This window comes from Scyliorhinus torazame, chromosome 10 (genome assembly GCF_047496885.1).
Source record: "Scyliorhinus torazame isolate Kashiwa2021f chromosome 10, sScyTor2.1, whole genome shotgun sequence".
Classification (NCBI taxonomy): domain Eukaryota; kingdom Metazoa; phylum Chordata; class Chondrichthyes; order Carcharhiniformes; family Scyliorhinidae; genus Scyliorhinus; species Scyliorhinus torazame.
In genome coordinates this window covers 213107675-213127546 of record NC_092716.1, presented here as the reverse complement: position 1 = coordinate 213127546, position 19872 = coordinate 213107675, and the positions used below count along the sequence as shown (strand labels likewise).

The following is a 19872-nucleotide window of genomic DNA, read 5'->3' as shown; positions in this document are numbered from 1 at the left end:
TTCTTATCACTGTAGGCGAATGGCAGGTCGGGTGGTGATAAAATTCACTTTCAGATGAAGCATCATTAAGCAACTGAATTCAATGGGGATCAACAGTCTGACAGAGTTAATTTCCAAATCTTAGGGAAATTTAAAAGCATAATTCTTCTCTAAAAGTTGTGGTTTAAAGAAAAAAAATTGGCTTAAAGAAAAGAATATGTGCATTAGTGGATTTAAGGACATTAGCATTCTGCTAAGTGAGAGACTTACTGCAGGGAGAAAAAAAGCTAGAATATGTTAGTCAGGAGCAAGTCAAGTTAGGTTCAATAAAAATGGCTGCCTTTGATGATTCTTTTGCAAAGCTCAGAAGTAATTGAACTAAAATTAATACTGATTGAGGATACGATGGGACTGAAGTACTTTGAATACATTATGTAAACATACCCCAAAATACCCAATGAATGGGGCTCTGTTTTCTTAAAACATAGCTAAAGGATGGTGGAAGTCCCGGTGCAAGATGCCACTCAGCTGGTTTAGCAGTGTCTGAGATCCTTTTGCAACTGTGCTTATAAACACCACTTCTGCTGATCTTTCTTTCACAGTATGTGATTTATATTTTAAATACAGTATTTGATTGGTAAGTCAAGCATTGATACATAACTTACAGCAAAAATCTCAGGTCCTACTGACCATCTATATACCTTGAAGTGTTTAATTGATCACACATGGTATAAAGTGAATAGATTTTTTTTAAATCCATGTACTTGAATGAGAGAGAGAAGAAAAGAGAGGTCATCAAACACATGTAGGTAGCAGCAGTGTACGTCACCAAATCTCTAAAATGTGCAATGAGCTGTAACAGACATTACTGTAAATCAGGTAAAGCTCATTACAGGAATCATACCATTCTAAATAAATCATTCCAAGATACTGTATTGAATTACGTCTTGCAACAAAACAAATATGTTTCTGTAATGTACCAACTAATCTTAACCCTTCTCAGCACTACAGAAACATTTATTTATGGTATTTTGAAAATATCTGGAGTTTGCTTCACCAAAGCATTTTGTCATGTGACTGTCCTCCCATTTTCATCTCTGGCCCCTTTAAGAACACGGAAGCCTAGACAACTATTGGACTTTTTGGGGGAAGAGGAATCTCTTTCCAGAAAATAATTTTCACTGTAGTTTACTGAGGCTAGCTGACAATAACAGCACATAAAGACTGTGGGTTGGATTTTCTGTCTATGGTCGAGTTCCCCGCTGTTGGGATCTAGCCACCCAACATCATCTTTGCAGGACTGAACAATGAATGGCCAGAGTGGGGCAATTGTGATCCAGTTAGGCATGAACAGGCTCCCATTGCTGGTGGACCAAGAGGCCCTCCAGAACTTGAGAGCTACAGTCTGCCAATGGAGGTAAGGGAGAAAGAGGGTGCCCCAAGATGGTGTGCCCTGTCAGCACTATTGAAAATGTTGACTGGCCCAGCTGCCAGACCACCCTGATGGACGGGATAATTAACTATTCAAAGGGAGAGCTGTAGATGCAGTTGGGGCTGTGGCCATTTGAACGTTTGTTGCAAGGGAAAGGTGGGAATATTTTAAAAAAATATTTAGAGCACTGGGCCAACATCTGCTTTGGAGGTCACTGGCTGTGTTTCAGCCACCAGGAGGGTGTGAGTTCTGACTAACAACTGGACAATTCCAGTTAGCGAGGGAACTTCATAAGCGCCTTAATTTACTACCCACCTCTTGCAGAAGGCCGTCATTGTCCCTCTGATGAGATCACTTTGAAAATGGCCTGGAGGTAGGAAGATGCGGCAAACTAGAACTCTACTCTCCCAGGGCGATTGTTCTGTCTGCTGAACTCTTGCCCTACCCCCACCAAGCTTCAAGCAGCCAGCTCTTTAGCTCACTGACACCAGAAAATACAGCAATATCCCACCAGATTGAATGAATGCATTTCTGCAGTGACATTCTGTTTACACTGTAGTGAGGAATGCTAGAGTGCAATGGATTTTTTAAATCTGCCACTTTCAAAATTAAGTATTACAAAATCATCTACAAAAGATTAAGTGCAAGGAAAATTCCATATATTCTATCTTATCAAGGGCTTCCAAGTCAAAAGTTAAACATGTTAGGAGCAACATATTGCATCCACGACACAGCCTATGGAGTGCACCAAGTTAAGGTACAGCAGAGTAAATCTCTTTCTGCAGTGTTTTATCATGTACTATTAAAGCAAGCAACTATAATTCCACAGAGTAAAGATCCACTGGCCCTGTCCCATGAAACAATTCCAGGTCAGGCATAGCATTTGATTAAAAATAGTGTAAACATCAATGCATGATTTGATATGTTGTAGAAAGGTGTAGAATTCTCAGGTATTAGGAGGAGTTCTACAGATGGAATGGTTTCAGGCAAACCAAACCAATATCAATACCCTTGCATTGAGATGAATAGAGCAAGGGAAATGTAAACTACTAGAGTGGGAGGAACAATTCTTCAATATATTGAAGAGGGTTTAATAATAAGTACTGTGATGAAACAAAAATATTCTAACAAAGCTCAAGGGTGAAATTGAGAAGTATGTCAGAGCAGATAGGAGAGAGGTTAAGGAGAAGAACAGTGAGGTCAAAGATAAAAGAACATAAGAACAGCAATAGGCCATTTAGCTCCTTGAGCCTAAATCACCATTCAATGAGATCTGTGATCTAACTCCATATATTTTTGCCCCATTTCCCTTAATAGCTTTGGATAACAAAAATCTATCAATTTTAGATTTAGAATTTACAATTGATCTAACATCAGTTACCACTTGTGGTGGACAGTTCCAAACTTCTATCTGCAACCCTTTGCATACTGAAGTGTTTCCTAATTTCACCCCTAAAAGGTTACGATCTAATCTGTGCCTCTGGGTATTTAACTCCCCAGCCAGTGAAAATTGTTTCTCACCATCTATCCTGCTTATTCTCTTCAGTATCTTCAAAACTGTGATCAAAACACTGATAAATTTTTAAATTCTATCGAAAAGAATAACTTTAGACTGTGATATTTTAAGATGTAGGAGCAGAAATAGGCTATTCAGCCCATTAAGTCTGTGCTGCCATTTAGTGAAATCATAACTGATCTGATATGATAATCCTCAACTCAACTTTTCCACCTTATCCTCATAACCCGAGATTCCCTTACTAATTAAAAATATATCTCAGCCTTGAACATACTCAACAACCCAGACTGGTCTGTGGTAAATAATTCCACAGATTCATTAACTTCAGAGAATATTTTTTTTCTTATCGGTCTTAAATGGGCAACCCCTTACTATGCCCCCTGGTCCTAAACTCTCCCACATGAGGAAACAACCTCTCAGCACTTACTTACCCTGTCAAGCCCCCTGAGAATCCTACATGTCTCAATAAGGTTGCCTCTCATTCTTCTACACTACAGTGAATACAGGCCCACCCTACTCAACCTCCCCTCATAAGAAAATCCCTCCATACCAGGGATCAACCTCGTGAACCTTCTCTGGACTGCCTCCAATGCCAGTGTATCTTTCCTTCGATAAGGGGACCAATACTTTGATTCCTTTGTATTCTCGTCCTCTAAATATAAAGGCCAGTATTGATCGAGAGCTTTTGGTTATGTCCTGTACCTTTTCATGACATTTTAATTTGGATCCTCAAGTTTCTTTGGACTTCCATTGGTTCTATCCTTTCACCATTTAGGATTTACCAATTTCTATTATTTTAAGGTCCAAATTTGCCCACATGAAAACTCATTTGCTCATTCATTTAATCCATCAGTAACTCTAATTTTATGCTTCCAAGGCTATTTTTGTGCACCAGAACATTTGGACATGTGGCTTTTTAATCTCATCATCTAAGCCATTTATAAATACAATGGGCGGGATCTGTGATCCTGAGGTTAAGTGTTGATGCCGTCGGAAACACCGTCGCGTTTCTCGATGGCGTCAACACAGCCTCAGGATCAGCAATTCTGGCCCCTACAGGGGGCTAGCATGGCACTGGAGAGGACCACGCCGGTCCAGCTGCTGAGGCTGGAATGAACTGAGCGCCGCGGGGTCCGCGCATGCGTAGTGGCACCGGCGCCAACACGCACATGCGCACTGGCTCCCTTCTCTGCGTCGGCCCTGATGCAACAAAGCGCAGGGCGACATGGGCCGGCGTGGAAGAGAGGAGGCCCCCAGCCAGAGAGGCTGGCCCGCCGATCGGTGGGCCCCGAGCGCGGGCCAGGCCACATCGTAGGCCCCCCTGGGGTCGATTCCCCCCTCATCCCCCCCACAGGACGCCCCCGGACCCCTCCATGCTGAGGTCCCGCCGGCTGAGAGCAGGTGTGAACGGCGCCGTCTGGACTCGGGTTTTTTGCGACAGCCGCTTGGCCCATCCCACGCCGAGAATTGGCGGGGAGGGGCCGCGTAGAGTGGCCCCCCGACTCGCGCCGTGCCGACCATGCTGGCGCCAATGGTGCCGATTCTCCGCTCTGAGGAGAATCGCGTCCCGACGTCAGGGTGGTGTGGCGTGATTTGCGCCGGCCACGGGGATTCTCTGGCCCGGCCCCGGGCTGAGAGGATCCCACCTAATGAATTGCCTGAGGTCCCAACAGAGATCCTTGTGGAATACCACGAGTCACATCCTACCCATTATCCCTACTCTGACTTATGTTGTGAAGCCAATTTCCTGTCCAAGTCATTAAGTTGCCTTCAATTCCATGGGCTTCAACTTCAGCCAACAGTTTCTTTATGAGAGACTTTATCAAATGCCTTCTGAAAGTCCACATAAATAACATTCATAGGCATCGTCTGTTCACCAGTTCAGTCTGCTTTTCAAAAATTCAATAAAACTGTCAGGCACGAGCTACACTTTACAAATCTATGCTGGCTCACTTTGATCAGCTGAAAGTTTTCAAGGTGTTCAGTCACCTCCATCCTTAATTATAGTCTCTGGGTGGCATTTTCCATTATTTGCACAGAATGCAGGCTGAGGCGGGAAAACTGGTGTGCAGCTGGCTTTTTGTGCCACATTTTGCAGCACTCTGTGCAGAAGAAATCTCCTGGCGTGGCCCATGCCGCCATTCGGCATGGCAGGTGCCCTGACGGCACCTAACAACTTCCTGACAATAGATGTTAGTCTAATTGGTTTATAATTCCTGAGTTTCCCTCTGTCACCTTTCTTAAGTGTGAGTGTGAGCAGTTGAGGGTTCTCTTAACTTGGCAGAGCTGATGAGGTTATTCATGCATTTGTGGTACTACAGGGGAGTTCTCGAGTGGTGTCCCTGCACACTGACCACTTTGGAGACATGCTCCAATGCAGTCGGTCTGATGGCTCAGCTGCCTCCTTCCTTCCTCAGGGTAGAGGATGCCTGTCCTGGCCTCCATTGCATTGAACAGCATATCAAGGGAAGTGTCACTGAATCTGGGGACTGGAGATCCTGGTGATCCGTGGATCATCTCCTCCGACAACAGTGGGTAAGTTGATGTCCAGGTGCCTTAATATGGCACCTGGGTATGACAGCAGGGCCGTGCCATTCAGTCCACCCCACCGCACACAACATTGGGAAACTCCCGACTGCACAATTAATTAGGCCAGCATCATGCAATTCGGGCAAATTTCCACTGGCTTCCGCAGCGGGTAACACTCCAGTTTCCCGCCCCGCCATTGACTTAGACCTGGAATGGAAAATTCCACCCATAGACCATTACTGCACACAAGGTCATAGAACTTCTTGTGTCCGCACCAGCTCTGAATAAACTAACTTAGTCCCATTTCCCATAAGTTCAACATTCTTCATTTCATTTATCCACACTTTAAAAAACATTTTATCGATATTTCTGATGCATCCTATGCAATAACATCTGGCTAAATTCTCCAAACCTCTGTGATTTATCTTTTGGTGATCATAAGTTTACTGACTTGGATGCATTGGAGACATTTGTTCCCAATTTATCCGATCAAAAGTCCTGATAAGATTGAAACAGATATATGGTAATAGGATGTATAGCTAAAACAATCTAATATTAAACAAGAAGCACAACAATGTCATTGTACAAGAAAGTGTCTTGGCCCCATACAGGATACTATAAGGAATTCTGGTCCACGAATGTGGTGGAAGTCTGAACATGTGATGCCTCCTGACTGATTAGATTATTGCAACAACACACCAAGAAAGTAAAAAGGAACCTGTCTCATTATGATCTAACCCTACCTCACATTCCTCATCAATGGGTGAAGAATCTCAATGCTTGGTGAACTTTGCTTCACAATGATAGGAAGAGGAGATATTGAAGGATAATAAACAACAATTGTATCGGTGTAAAATCAAGAAGTGATTATAAAATATTTAACAGCAGACCACTTGGTCAACAATGGCAGGGTCGGACAGAGTCAGCATGGATTTACAAAAGGGAAATAATGTTTGACAAGTCTACTGGAATTCTTCGAGTGTGTAACAAGTAGAGTTGCTGAGGGAGAACCAGTGGATGTGGTTTATTTGGATTTTCTGAAGGCATTCGACAAGATCCGATATAAGAGATTAGAGTGTAAAATTAAAGGGCATCGGATTGGGTTTAGTGTACTGAGATGTATAGAAAACAGGTTGGCACACAGGATTTATTTCCCAGTGATTAGTGGGATACCGCAGTGCTAGGACCCCAGTTATTCACAATGCATATTAATGATTTAGATGAGGGAATTAAATGTAATATCTCCAAATTTGCATATGACTCAAAGCTGGGTGGGAGGGTGAGCGATGAGGAGGATGGGGAGATGTTTCAGTGTGGGTTGTACAAGTTGAGTGAATGGGAAAATGCCTGGCAGACGCAGTATAATGTGGATAAATATGAGGTTATCCATTTTGGTAGCAAAAACAGGAAGGCGGATTATCTGAATGGCTATAGATTGAGAGAGACGGATGTGCAACAAAACCTGGGTGTCCTTGTACACCAGTCGCTGAAAATAGGTATGCAGGTGCAGCAGGTGGTGAAGAAGGCAAATGGTATGTTGGCCTTCATAGCGAGGATTTAAGTACAGGACCAGGGATGTCTTGCTGCAGTTATACAGGGCCTTGGTAAGACCACACCTGAAATATTGTGTGCAGTTTTAGTCTCATTATCTGAGGAAGGATGTTCTTGCTATAGAAGGAATGCAGAGTTGTTTTACCAGATTGATTGCTGTGATGGCAGGGCTGTCTTATGACTGATAAATGAAGAAAGATTGAGTTGGTTAGGATTATATACGCAGAAGTTTAGAAGAATGGGGGGAAATCTCATAGAAACATATACAATTCTAACAGGACTCGACAAGGTAGATGCAGAAAGGATGTTCCCAGCGGTGGGGGAGCATCTACCCTATCTCGCCCTGTTAGAAATGTATAGATTTCTTTGCGATGCTCCCTCGTCCTTCAAACTCCTTTATCCTAAGTGACTCAATCTCTTCTCATAGAGGCTGGGTTAGCACAGGGCTAAATCGCTGGCTTTGAAAGCAGACCAAGGCAGGCCAGCAGCATGGTTCAATTCACGTACCAGCCTCCCCGAACAGGTGCCGGGATGTGGCGACTAGGGGCTTTTCACAGTAACTTCATTTGAAGCCTACTTGTGACAATAAACAAAAAAGTAAGGGTGACATGAGGACATTTTTTAATGTAGGGTCAACTGAGACTTTCAGCTCATGGCTGCCTGTGAGAGGGCAGCCCTGTCCTGGGCCACAGATGCACATGAAGCCCCACGCCTTGCAGAACCTGATCCATTGCCGAAACCGTTGCCCCCATTGCCTCCACCGCGGACGCCACCCGTGCGTTGCCGGCCTGGGTGGCAGCCATTACCGGCACCACTCCCTGCTCCTGGACGGGGATGGACTCCTCCAACTGCTTCTGAAGATGCTGGAAGGCGCCCATCATCCCGTTGTCCACTCCCTGGGTTTCCAAACGCATCGGGTCTGTGAGTGGGTCTGGTAAGTCCAGGGACCTGGAAACCATCTGGGCGGCAGCTGGGTGATGGGCCTGGCCTGCCCTCCGACCGTCCAGCCTCTCAGCTGCTCCTACCTCCACCTGCTGTACCGGTTCGGCTGTGTGATGCGCACCAGTCAGTGTCCCAGAAGCCTCATCACTAATGTGCCTAACCGAGGTGAGTGGATCTGCGATGGTGGAGGGTGTGGGTGACAGCAGTGATGCAAGGTCCATGTTCTCATTGGACCCCAGGTCTGGGGTCTCCTGGCTCGAGCCTTGGACCGATGGACCTTGTCCGCGGCCCATGTGAGATGCCGTGTCCGGTCTGTCCATCATCTGTCTGGCCGTCCTCTGTGCATCACTGTCCAGAGTCCCCGTCCTCTGTCCATCACTGTCCTGGCTCTCTGTCCTCTCTTCGTCCATCTCATGGCCGTCAGTGTCCTGATTGTCCGTCCTGTGTTCGTCAGCGTCGTTTCTGTCGGTCGTCCGCTTCCTGTGCCCCGGCCTCGGAAGAGGGCCTTCCTGTCCGTCTTCCTTCCCCTCCCTGGCGTGCGTCCCTGTGGGTGGATGAACGTGGACCTGGACAGCGGGGGCTTCTCCGAGACGTTCCGGGACGATCGGCTGCTGGCCCTGAAATAAAGCATGTATCATTAGACACGCGGAATCGGGTGTGAGGGGGTGGAGGGGGCAATGTGAGGGGGTGGAGAATGAGTGGGGGGTTAGGGGGTGGAGGGGGTGGAGTGTGAGGGGGGATAGGGGGTAGAGGGGGCAGTGTGAGGAGGTGCAGTGTGAGGGGGCAGTGTGAGGGGGTGGGAGGTGAGGGGCTAAGGGAGTGTAGCCAGGCAGGGGAGTCTCACTTGATACTGCATCATGTGAGGCTCCCCTGCCTGGCTACACTCCCAACCTGGCATGGGGCTACCTCCCTGGTTGCGGCTTCCCCATCAAGGTCCAGAGCCCTCTGCTCATGGACAGTGAGGGGGTGCAGCACGGGTGATCCCCCTCCGGTTCTTGCACGCTCACGATGGTTGTGGGCTGTCTTGTCCTGCGGAGGGGGAAAGCATCAGAGTTAGGCGAGACGCGCAGTTGTTGGCAACATTATGACTGCGGGGGGGGGGGGCACTGGCACCAGGCCATGGCAGCTCGCAAGGGGGGGGTGTGGTGCCCATGTGGGTCGGGTGCAATGTGGTGCCCCCCCCTCCTGCATGGGCTGGGGGGGCGCGACACGTGGTGTGGGAGGGGGGGAGGGGGTTTGCGGCCCGGGGTAACTCTCGGGGTACTTACCCTGGCAGCCCTCGTGAGGTCGTGAAGCTTCTTGCGGCACTGGTCTCCAGAGTGGGGGAGGGGGGTGCCGCACAGCGCTGATGGCGATGCCCACTTCATGTCAGCTGCGCTTGACTGTGCTGGCCAGGTACCGGTGGCACAGGTCTTGGGCACAGGATCGCCCTGCGCTCTTCAACTGCGCCTTGCAATGCCTCCAGATCATTGTCCCGGATCATCGGAGTGGCACGGTGGGGCTGAGCCATCTCTCTCTGTCGGGGCCAGTGCGTTGGATCGCGCACATTAAATGATACGGCGCGGCGTTATCCGGGCGTCGCGCGATGATGGCGCTGCTCTGTTGCCAAGCCCACCGCCTTTCTCATGGCCCCGCTGCTGGTCCCTTTTCGGGGCCTGAATCGATGCTGCCAGCGGCCCGTTGGCGCCGTCGTAAAACGCGACGGCGTTCATGACAGCGCGGACACTCTGACTCGCCATCGGAGAATCCCGCCCATAATGATGATAAAAAAAATTCTAAATACTTCAGAAGCTTCTCCCCCTTTCTGCCCTTTACACCATCACTATCCCAATCTGTATTAAAATTATAATTCAGGACAAAATTAAGTCACATGGATTTTTTTAAAGGCAAGTTGTGTTTTCCGAACACAATTGAGTTTTTGATGAGGGAAGTAGAGTTTTGCAGTTGATGTGGTTTACATGGACTTCCAAAAGGTGTTGATAAAGTGCCACATAACATGCTTGTCAGCAAGGGACAGTAACATCAGGAGGTTAGCGGAGTGATAGGGAACAGACAGTAATGGTGAATGGTTTTTAATCGAGCTGGGGGCGATATACAATGGGGTTCCCCAGGGGCCAGTACTGGCACCACTACTTATCTTTTTAAAAATAAATTTAGAGTTCCCAATTCTTTTTTTTCCAATTAAGGGGCAATTTAGTGTGGCCAATCCACCTACCCTACCACCATATTTGGGTTTGTGGGGGTGAGACCCATGCAAACATAAGGAGAATGTGCAAACTCCACACAGACAGTGACCTGGGGCCGGAATCAAACCTGGGTCCTCAGCGCTGTGAGGCAACAGTGCTAACAACTCACCACTGTGCCGTCAGACCACTGTTGGGGGTATTGGGGACATTTTCTGATACTGGAGTATGATATAAATTATAGGTGGCTCTGTAACTACATTTTTGCCTCTATATTACTTTTGAATCGTTCTGCTGAGACAAAAGGTACTCATTGCCTTAGATGCCTGATTAGAAGAGGCAATTTGTAGGAATAGATAGTGTATACACAATGCTTACTAATATCAGAAAAGACACTAAATGGCTGTTAGCTATTTTAGCAATACTAAAGACACAAAATGGCTGAACTAGCCACATTCTGAACAATAAGTTACAAACTGTGTAAACTACCTCATGTGAACCAGGCGTGGGTATGTATAGGGAGTATTTTAACAGCTGCTGATAACAGCTTCACAGAACAAGGAATGCAATGTATCCTTAATAAGCTCAAGGTCCCCAGCTGCAGACAGGACATATCCTTATGTTAGTCTTGAGTGACTTTTGCATGAAGTTAGGGGCGAGTAAGACAACACCCACTTTAACCATATATGTGATAACTGGGTTGCTAATAAAATTGATTGACTACATGTAATGAATTGTGACGCGAATATCGTTGATTGATTGTATGTAAATGAGAATACAACTAATTCCGCCCCTGGAATCTATATATTAACCCCATGTGAACCTTAGCTCAAGTGAGAAAGAGTATTGCGAGACCGTGTAGTCTCCAAATCTTTCTCCCAGATCTGAAATAATAAACTGCTTCTTTACTTACTCAAACAGGCCTACATGTGAATATTTTCACCTCTAACACCACTACTTTTCTTGATCTATTTTAATGACCAAGATTTGGGTGTACAAGGTACAATTTCAAAATCTGAAGATGAGACAAAACTTGGAAGTATTGTGAATGAGGATATTTACAGACTTCATGAGGGCATAGGATGGGGGAATGGGCAGGGAGGTGGCAGCTGAAATTTAATAGGGAGAAGAGAAAAGTGATAGATTTTGGTAGGAAGAATTAATTTTCAAATTTACAATTATTAAGTAGGTGCAAGAACAGAGATACATGGTGGCTTATGTCCACAACTGTTGAAGGCAGCAAGCAGGATTAGAAAAAGGTTAAAAGACATAGGATCCAAGGCTTTGTAGACAGAAGTGTAGAGTACAAAATAAGGGCATTATGGTGAACATTTATAAAGCATTTGTTTGGTCTCTACTGGAGTTGTGTGCCCAATTCTGGACAATGCACTTTAGGAAGGATGTGAAGACTTTGAAGAGGGTGCAGAAAAGAATTAAGAATGCTTCCAGCAATGAGGGGCTCCAGTTATGTGGATAGATGGAAGAAGCTGGGGTTGTTATCCTTAGAGAAAAGGAAGATGAGAGGGGATTTGTTAGAGATGTTCAAAATCATGAGCGGTTTAGAAAGAATAGATAATAAGAAACTGTTCGCAGCAGAAGGGATGAGAACCAGCAACCACCGATTTAAGGTGATTGGCAAATGAACCATGATGACATGCCGAAAAATCTTTTTATCCAACAAGTGATTAGAATCTGGAATGTGTTGCCCGAGGGTGGTGGATGCAGGTACAACCATAGCTTTCAAAAGGGAATTGGATAAGCACCCAAGAGAAAAATATTTGCAGGGCTACAGGGATTAGATGGTAGAGGTGGACTAGTTGAGTTACTCAGGAAGGGAGTCGGTGCAGACACAATGTCCTCAATGGGATTTTTCTGTGCTGCAGCCATGATTCTAGGCCAGTTAGCACCCCCGAGCTGGTTCGGTCATTCAATATAATGGCTGATCTGTGACATAACTCCTTTTGCCTTACATCCCTCAATACCTTTGGATAACAAAAATCTATCAATCTCAGATATGAAACTTACAATTGAAAGGCATCAATTGCTGATAATGGAAGTAAGTTCCAAACGTAACATCCTTTGCATGTAGAAGCTTTTCCTTATTTCACTCCTGAGAGATGTGACGATGTGATACTATGCATCTGGTTCTCGACTCCCCAAGCAGTGGAAACATTTTCTTTTTACTTACCCTTATTTCCTTGAAAGGTTCAATCAGTGTCACCGCTAAACCTTCTAAATTCCTGGGAATACAACCCAGTTTGTGCAATCTCACTTCGAAATTTAACTCTTGGAATCTAGGTATCTTCCTGGTAAATTTACTTTGCAATCCTAGTTGCTAGGACTATCCCCATGCTCCACTGTCTGTCACCATGCTTGGCCTTTACAAAACAAGGTGTCTTTTTACCTGGCTGTTAATAGCCTTCAATTGCCTGCCATATTCCAGTAACCTCACTAAAACCCATGCACAGTGTGGGAGTTTACGGATTTACAATGGGTGCTACCGCATGTGATCGTGACAAAAAGTATTATTTTTGCCATCACACTGGCAGACCTTATGAAATATTCTCGCCGCCATGTTGCCGTGATTTAATGAAAAAGTTTCTAACTGTCATTTGGGCGGGTTTTGCTGGGAGTTTGCCGCCGGCTCCGCTGGCGAGTTCCCCACAGCTATCTAATGACAGTTAGGGCTGGCATTTTCAGCTGCGCCCGCCTCAAGATTGCCATGGACAGGGCGGGGACCATGTAAAGGTCTGTTGGCCTCGGGCTGGGCGAGCGCGGACAGAAAGTCCCACCCTCAGTCACATTTTTGGGCCCTGGGGAGTTTCTCACCGGTTTAGCCCACACTTCGAATTATTTTCAAACATGGGGAGCTGAACTGCAAGGTCGGGCAGCCATTTTGAAAGGGTACCCTGGTGTCTAAGTGAGCTTGTGCCCCCCCCAACCCCCAACCCATGGGCAATGTCACCCCACACACACACATGGGCATCACCCCACCCCCCAAATGAGGACACCCCGCTTTCGGCCCCCCCCCCCTCCTCCTCAGGCTCCGCCACAGCCTCATACAGCCTCCCTTCCAGGGCCCCCACCAGTCGCCCCATGCCAACCTCCCAGAGGCCCCTTCTTACCTGTTCAGCACCCCCCACCCTTCGTAACCCTCCTCCGCCCTCCTTTCATAGGCATGGCCCCTAGAGACCTAACCCTTGGCAGTGCCACACTGACACCCTGGCAGTGCTCCTGCCAGCTTGGCAGTGCCACCCGGGCACCTTAGCAGTGCCAGGGTGGCAGTGCCAAGGTGCCAGCCTGGCAGTGCCAAGGTGCCCACGCTCCAGGGTGAGGGCCAGGGGGCCGCTGCACCTTAGATTCCTGCCAATGCCACCTTCTACCACTGGTATTCAGCTTTAGTTGCACTGTAACATGCTACCATGGAAAGAGGCTTATTAGTGGGCATTGCCCCCTTTCAGGGATAGTGCTGGTGTTAGTGCTCAGGCACTGCCAGGAGGGTTCCCTTTGTCTGTGCAGGAGGGGTTGGAGGTGGAGGGGGGGGGGGGGGGAGAAGAGGGTCTTTGTGATCATTAGGGGGGTTGCGGAGGATGATCCTTGTTTTTATTTTTAAAGGGTACTCCAATCTCTTGAACGCGGAGGTGGCTGGCGGAGCGAACTCACTTAGAGCCACGGGACCCGCCTTCAGCATTTTTAAAAACTAAATTTCAAAAGATATGGCAGGAAAAGCCAACAGTGGAGCGGATGGGCAGCACACCGCTTTCCCTGCCCGAGTTGACACATTTGTCAAAAAAAATACAGAAAATTCCACCCAGTGTCTATGGAAGTCATAGAGACATAGATGTTTACAGCATGGAAACAGGCCCTTCGGCCCAGCTGGTCCATGTTGGCCAGTTTCTATCATTACGCTAGTCCCACTTGCCTGCATTTGACCCATATCCCTCTATACCCACCCTGCCCATGTAACTGTCTAACTGCTTTTTAAAGGGCAAAATTGTACCCGCCTCTACCACTGCCTCTGGCAGCTCGTTCCAGATGCTCATCACCCGGTGTGAAGACATTTTCCCTCTGGTCTCTTTTGTATCTCTCTCATCTCACCTTAAACCTATGTCCTCTAGTTCTCGACTCCTCAACCATAATAGTCTAGCATGTGGCTCCTTAAATGTGTTTCAGCATATTAAATAACATGATCATTTCACTGACATAACAAATTGGCCCCAAATGTATTCAGGTCATTCAACCAAACCTCTACTGCAATGCCAGCAGATGGTTGGAACTTATCCCAAGAGCAGGTGGGACACTGTAACATAGTGGGATTTTAGCATATATATGAGGCTGATACACCAGAAGAGTGCAAGTGGGATGGGGAGAGCAGAATGATCCATTGGCTTGGACACTTGAAGATAGCTGGATTTAAAGAAAAACTTTTTAATCTGCCTTTGAGATGCAAAAATAGAATTTCTATCAAATGAAAATGAAATGAAACTCACTTATTGTCACAAGTAGGCGCCTGTTCGGGGAGGCTGGTACGGGAATCATATTTGGTAAGGGGCACTGCAGATGCTTCCTCATACTGGCCAAAAGCCACTCCAGTCTTTGATGAATGCTGGTGTAGTCAGAAGCTGAAGTGGGAGACATTTATGGGATCATAATCCAAATCCTTAAGATACAACATAATGATTTACTGTGCCATCATGTCTGTCCTGTACACGATTAAAATGTGGCTGATGATAACGTACAAAGGCTACTTTTCAGAAGGAGCCTTAAACTGCACTCAACCTAACTGATTCCACCTGGGGGTGATTGATGGGAGAGTGCACAACGGATCTTTACTCTGCATCTAAACCATACTGACAACTTCACCTTTATATGACCTTTATTGTAATGGTCCTGCGAGAGCAGAGTATTGTCACTGGGTGCAAAATATCATTTTCCATTCTCTGGCATGGACATCCATCCTTGTTTTAAATATTTGAAAGAGATTACATGAAATACTGAATAAATTCAAGAAAACACACTGGCAATCAGGAAAGGAGGGCTCCTTGGGATTTGAGTCAAAATATAATTCACTTTTGGGACCACTTGAAATAATTCTGCCAAGCATATGTTTTTAAAAATTTACATTTTACATGTTTGATTAACAGCAAAGAACTGCCATTAACACCATTATTTTTTTGCAAGAAGTGAATTAGGAAACATTTTCTTACTTAAGTATCGGAATACAAATTGTTAATAAAAATACTTGCCAATCAATCATTTCTATGGTAATTTTCTTTTTGAAAAGTGGATTGAAACTGCTCCTGCCTATAGTTTCAGGAGGAGAGCGTTGTCCACCTCCTGCCACTGCTTTGACTTCAAACAGAAGAAAGCATCAGTGCCAGACAAATTTAAAACAGATGGATGATTTCATCACATTGCAGAATGTATCTTTGGTATTGTGAACTTCCGTTAAATAACAATCAACTAACAAATATTCCTGTGGTCTTCAAAGAGTTAACATCTACTCCACAAAATGACCTTGAGTGGCTGCTGCAGTTGGTGCATAAATCATTGGCATTATAGTCTTTAAGTGCTTTTGGCATGAGTCGGTCAACCTCAATGCAATTTCCTAATGGCCATGAACCCACAGCACAGAACTGCTCCTAATTGGCACTAAATTGACCATCTGTGAGCGGCCATAGGATACCTAGTGTGGGACATAGAAAATGTCATTATGGTACAAAGTTGGGTGTTCTTCCGAGTCTGAGACCCAGGCACCTTGTTGAGAATTTGTACCCCGCATGTAACCATCCTATGCCTGGCCAATGTGCCTGAAAGGAACAATGCTGTATTTCCCAGCACAAACATCGATCAGCTTGATGAGCACAAAAGATTCACAGAGAGGGAGTCACAAAATTGGGAGGCGTGGCTGGAAAGAAAACAATTTATAAATAATTTTACTGGAAAACACAAGTTTCACCTGACAGTACAATTTACAGATTGGTGCAATTTACTCTTGGGCCAGGAGTTACTGCAGGCTGGATTATGGGCTAGTATATTAATCTGACTGAGGAAAAGTAGTGGGGAGTGGGACTAAAAAACACCAAGCAAATTTAAATGTGAAATGAGAGCACTTTGAATGATCTTGGCAGGTTTTCAGAAAATCTTCGTAGATTGCTAAATCAGGGTGGCTGCGATGTCGTTATAGCATTTCCGCCTGGATTTATTTTGGTGATATGGAGGACTTGGAGCCAGCATTAAGACTGTAACTCCATCGAAGGCTACAAATATAATTATTAGAAAGAAGAATTAATTCAAGTGTATATCATTGGAACCCCAAGGCTGGATTACAGAAACATTAATGCCAATTAAATATAATACTGAAATTAGATTGATTGAAGACTGAAAATCTATTCTGATATGATTGCAGTATAACATCATGCAAATCATAAATGATGGGAAGGTTCTTTAAATATGTGCTTAGTAGTCGGAGAGGGTGGCAGGGCTGGATGGGTTTCGGTGGAATATTATAAAAAATTAAAGGATAAGCTGGCACCCCTGATGGTGGGGATGTTTGAAGAGGCGATAGGGAAGGGGGTGTTGCCACAAACTTTGGGGTAGGCATCGATTTCCCTGATGCTAAAAAAAGATAAGGATCCAACGGAGTGTGGGTCATATAGGCCCATATCACTTCTGAATGTGGTCGCAAAAGTATTGGCGAAGGTACTGGGGGGTAGGCTGGAGGAGTGCCTCCCGAAGGTGATAGGTGAAGATCAGACGGGGTTCGTGAGAAGGAGGCAGCTCTTTTCAAACGTTAGAAGGGTATTGAACGTCGTTATGGCACCGGCAGAGGGGAAGGAAACAGAGATGGTTCTGGCATTGGATGCTGAGAAGGCATTTGACCGGGTAGAATAGGGGTATTTGATGGCAGTTCTGGAGCGGTTTGGAATTGGACCAAGATTTGTGAACTGGGTAAAGCTACTATATAAAGGAGCCGAGGGCGAGTGTCCCCACAAACAACATCAGCTCGAGATACTTTTATCTCCATCGTGGGACTAGGCAGGGATGTCCTATGTCCCCCCCTGCTGTTTGCACTCGCGATTGAGCTGTTGGCCATTGCATTAAGAAGTTCGGGGGTATGGAAAGAAATAGTGGGGGGGGGGGGGATAGAGCATACGGTGTCCTTATATGCCGATGACTTGATGTTATACGTGTCGGAACCGAGTGTGTCGATAGGGGGAATATTGGAGCTGCTTCGAGTGTTTGGGTCTTTCTCGGGGTACAAACTAAATCTAGACAAGAGTGAGTATTTTGTGGTGTCTCGGCCGGGGGTGGGGGGGCTGCCATTCCGTAGGGCAGGGATTCACTTTAAGTACCTGCGGGTGCAGGTTGCCCGGGAGTGGGGGAGGCTCCGCAGGTACAACATTTCTAGTTTGGTGGGGAGAGTGAAAGCGGATCTGGCAAGGTGGAATGGTCTCCCTCTGTCACTGGCAGGTCGGGTACAGGCGGTTAAAATGAACGTGTTGCCATGATTTCTGTTTATTTTTCAATGCTTGCCAATTTTCCTGCCAAAGGCTTTTTTCAGAGAGATTGAGGGAAGGATTACTTCATTCATATGGGGAGGGAAGGTGGCCAGAGTTAGAAAAGTGTCAGCAGTTTACGGAGCTATTTTGGAAGAGGAGAAGGCATCACTGGAAGGGATCAAAGCAAAGTGGGAGGAAGAGTTGGGAGAGGATATGGAGGAGGGGTTCTGGTGTGAGGTGCTCCGGAGAGTGAATGCCTCCACCTCGTGCGGGAGGTTGGGGCTGATACAGCTGAAGGTGGTACATAGAGCACACCTCACGAGGGCGAGGATGAGCCGATTCTTTGAAGGAGTAGAAAATGTGTGTGAATGTTGCGGGGGGGGGGCCCTAATCACGTTCATATGTTTTAGTCCTGTCCAAAGCTAGAGGATTACTGAAAGGAGGTTTTTAGGGTAATTTCTAAAGTGGTGCACGTGAAACTAGACCCGGGCCCCCGGGAGGTCATATTCGGGGTGTCGGTCCAGCCAGGGTTGGAAACGGGTGCGGAGGCAGATATCGTAGCCTTCGCCTCGTTGATCGCCCGAAGGCGGATCCTGATGGGTTGGAGAGCAACCTCTCCACCCTGTGCCCTGGCGTGGCGGGGGGACCTGTTGGAATTCTTGACTCTTGAGAAGGTTAAGTTTGAACTGAGGGGAAGGATGGAGGGGTTCTACAATTCGTGGCCATTATTCATTGTGCCCTCTCAAGAACTGGATAACACCGAACCATAGTTGGGGCGTGGGGGGGGGGGGGGGGGGGGGGGTGGAGGGAGGGGGGCTGTGTGTGTTAATGGCGACTATGGGTGGTCCCTAATTCTTTTTTGTCATTTGTTTGTGTGAACATGCGGGCTAATGTTTGGGGTTTGATGGGAGGATGGGATCGTTGTTATTGAAATGGGAATCAATATATTTGTTACTGATTATTGTTTATTGTTGGTGGGTGTAAATATGGGAGAAAATGTGAAAAAGGACAATAAAGATTTAATTTTTTTTTCAAAAATGTTGTGCTTAGTATATACTTCATTGTTATTCCAAAAACTGAATAAAAATGAGTGTGCTACAAAATCATTAATGATGATCAGCAATCAACAGACAGTTCTTTTGGAATGTTGTCTCAGGATACAAGGGTCCCTTGTTCCAAATGCTATATCTCTTGATTCAGGCTTCTGATCTGCAAAATTGTCTCACATTGTATGCCGGCAATGGGATGGATAATGGAATACAGAGGGACTCTTTACCTGCTCTTGTTTTAAAATCATGCTGGACTTCTCACAGTAGAAGTTCCCATGTCATAGTTCAGCAAGTGTGATTACCGTCGTTATGCAATGAATAGTGCTGCATTTTGGACAATTTAATGAAAGGTCAGAGGGAAGCAATTGACCAACACCATGTGTAATAAATGATTGAGCCTCGAGCAAAGTGGAGATGACTATGTAATCACCACATCTCTGAAATTCTCTTACAAAAGCGATAGGTATTTTAAAATCATCACTGGACTATTTCCAGTACTAGTGCTGCAGGTATAAACCCCAGCGCAAAACTGCTGCAATGCTCACCCACCCAGGGAGGGATTGCCCTGTGTACCATGTCCCATATCATTCCATAGTTAAATATGAAGCAACACTTATAATCTCGACTAAAGTAGATCATTTTAACCCAAACCAGCTGTGGATCTTACATAAAACCTATATCGATGACTGGACTGGTAGTTGTGGTATTCAAATCTAAGATGACAAAATATGAATGATAATTGGATGACTGTATTACCTGAAAGAAAAAACAAAAGTGAAAATCAGAGTTAACAAGTTAAACTAATTCAATTTACAACCCAGAAGACTTAATTCATTGTTAAACTTTCACACAGACTTTGTCCTATAAACTGAGATAAAATAGTTCATTGTGATTTAAAGATATTCAACGGCAAGATAACAAGAAAATACATTGGATTTGGTTCATTTTCTAGCTTCAGATAAAAACATATTTTCAAATGACTTGTGTGACAAATGCAATGTCTGAAACAGCAGTTTTCTAGCAAGCCTCAGTGGACAGAGTAATCTTTACTACTTTATACAGCTGCAGGCAACACCTTTCAAGTTTCAATGCTTAAAAAGGGGAGAAAAATGTCAAACAAGGTATATCGTTATAATCTAATAGCTGCAGCGAACAGCAATGCAACCAAAAGAGCAAAATTGTAATTTCA

At 45.7% G+C, this 19872-nt stretch overlaps 1 protein-coding gene across 4 annotated transcripts in view; it reads right to left on the bottom strand.

The window, feature by feature from the left end:
• Window positions 1–19872, bottom strand: part of syt7a (synaptotagmin VIIa) — a 960955-nt gene that overhangs the window by 280761 nt on the left and 660322 nt on the right. The gene's annotated exons all lie outside the window — the stretch shown is intronic.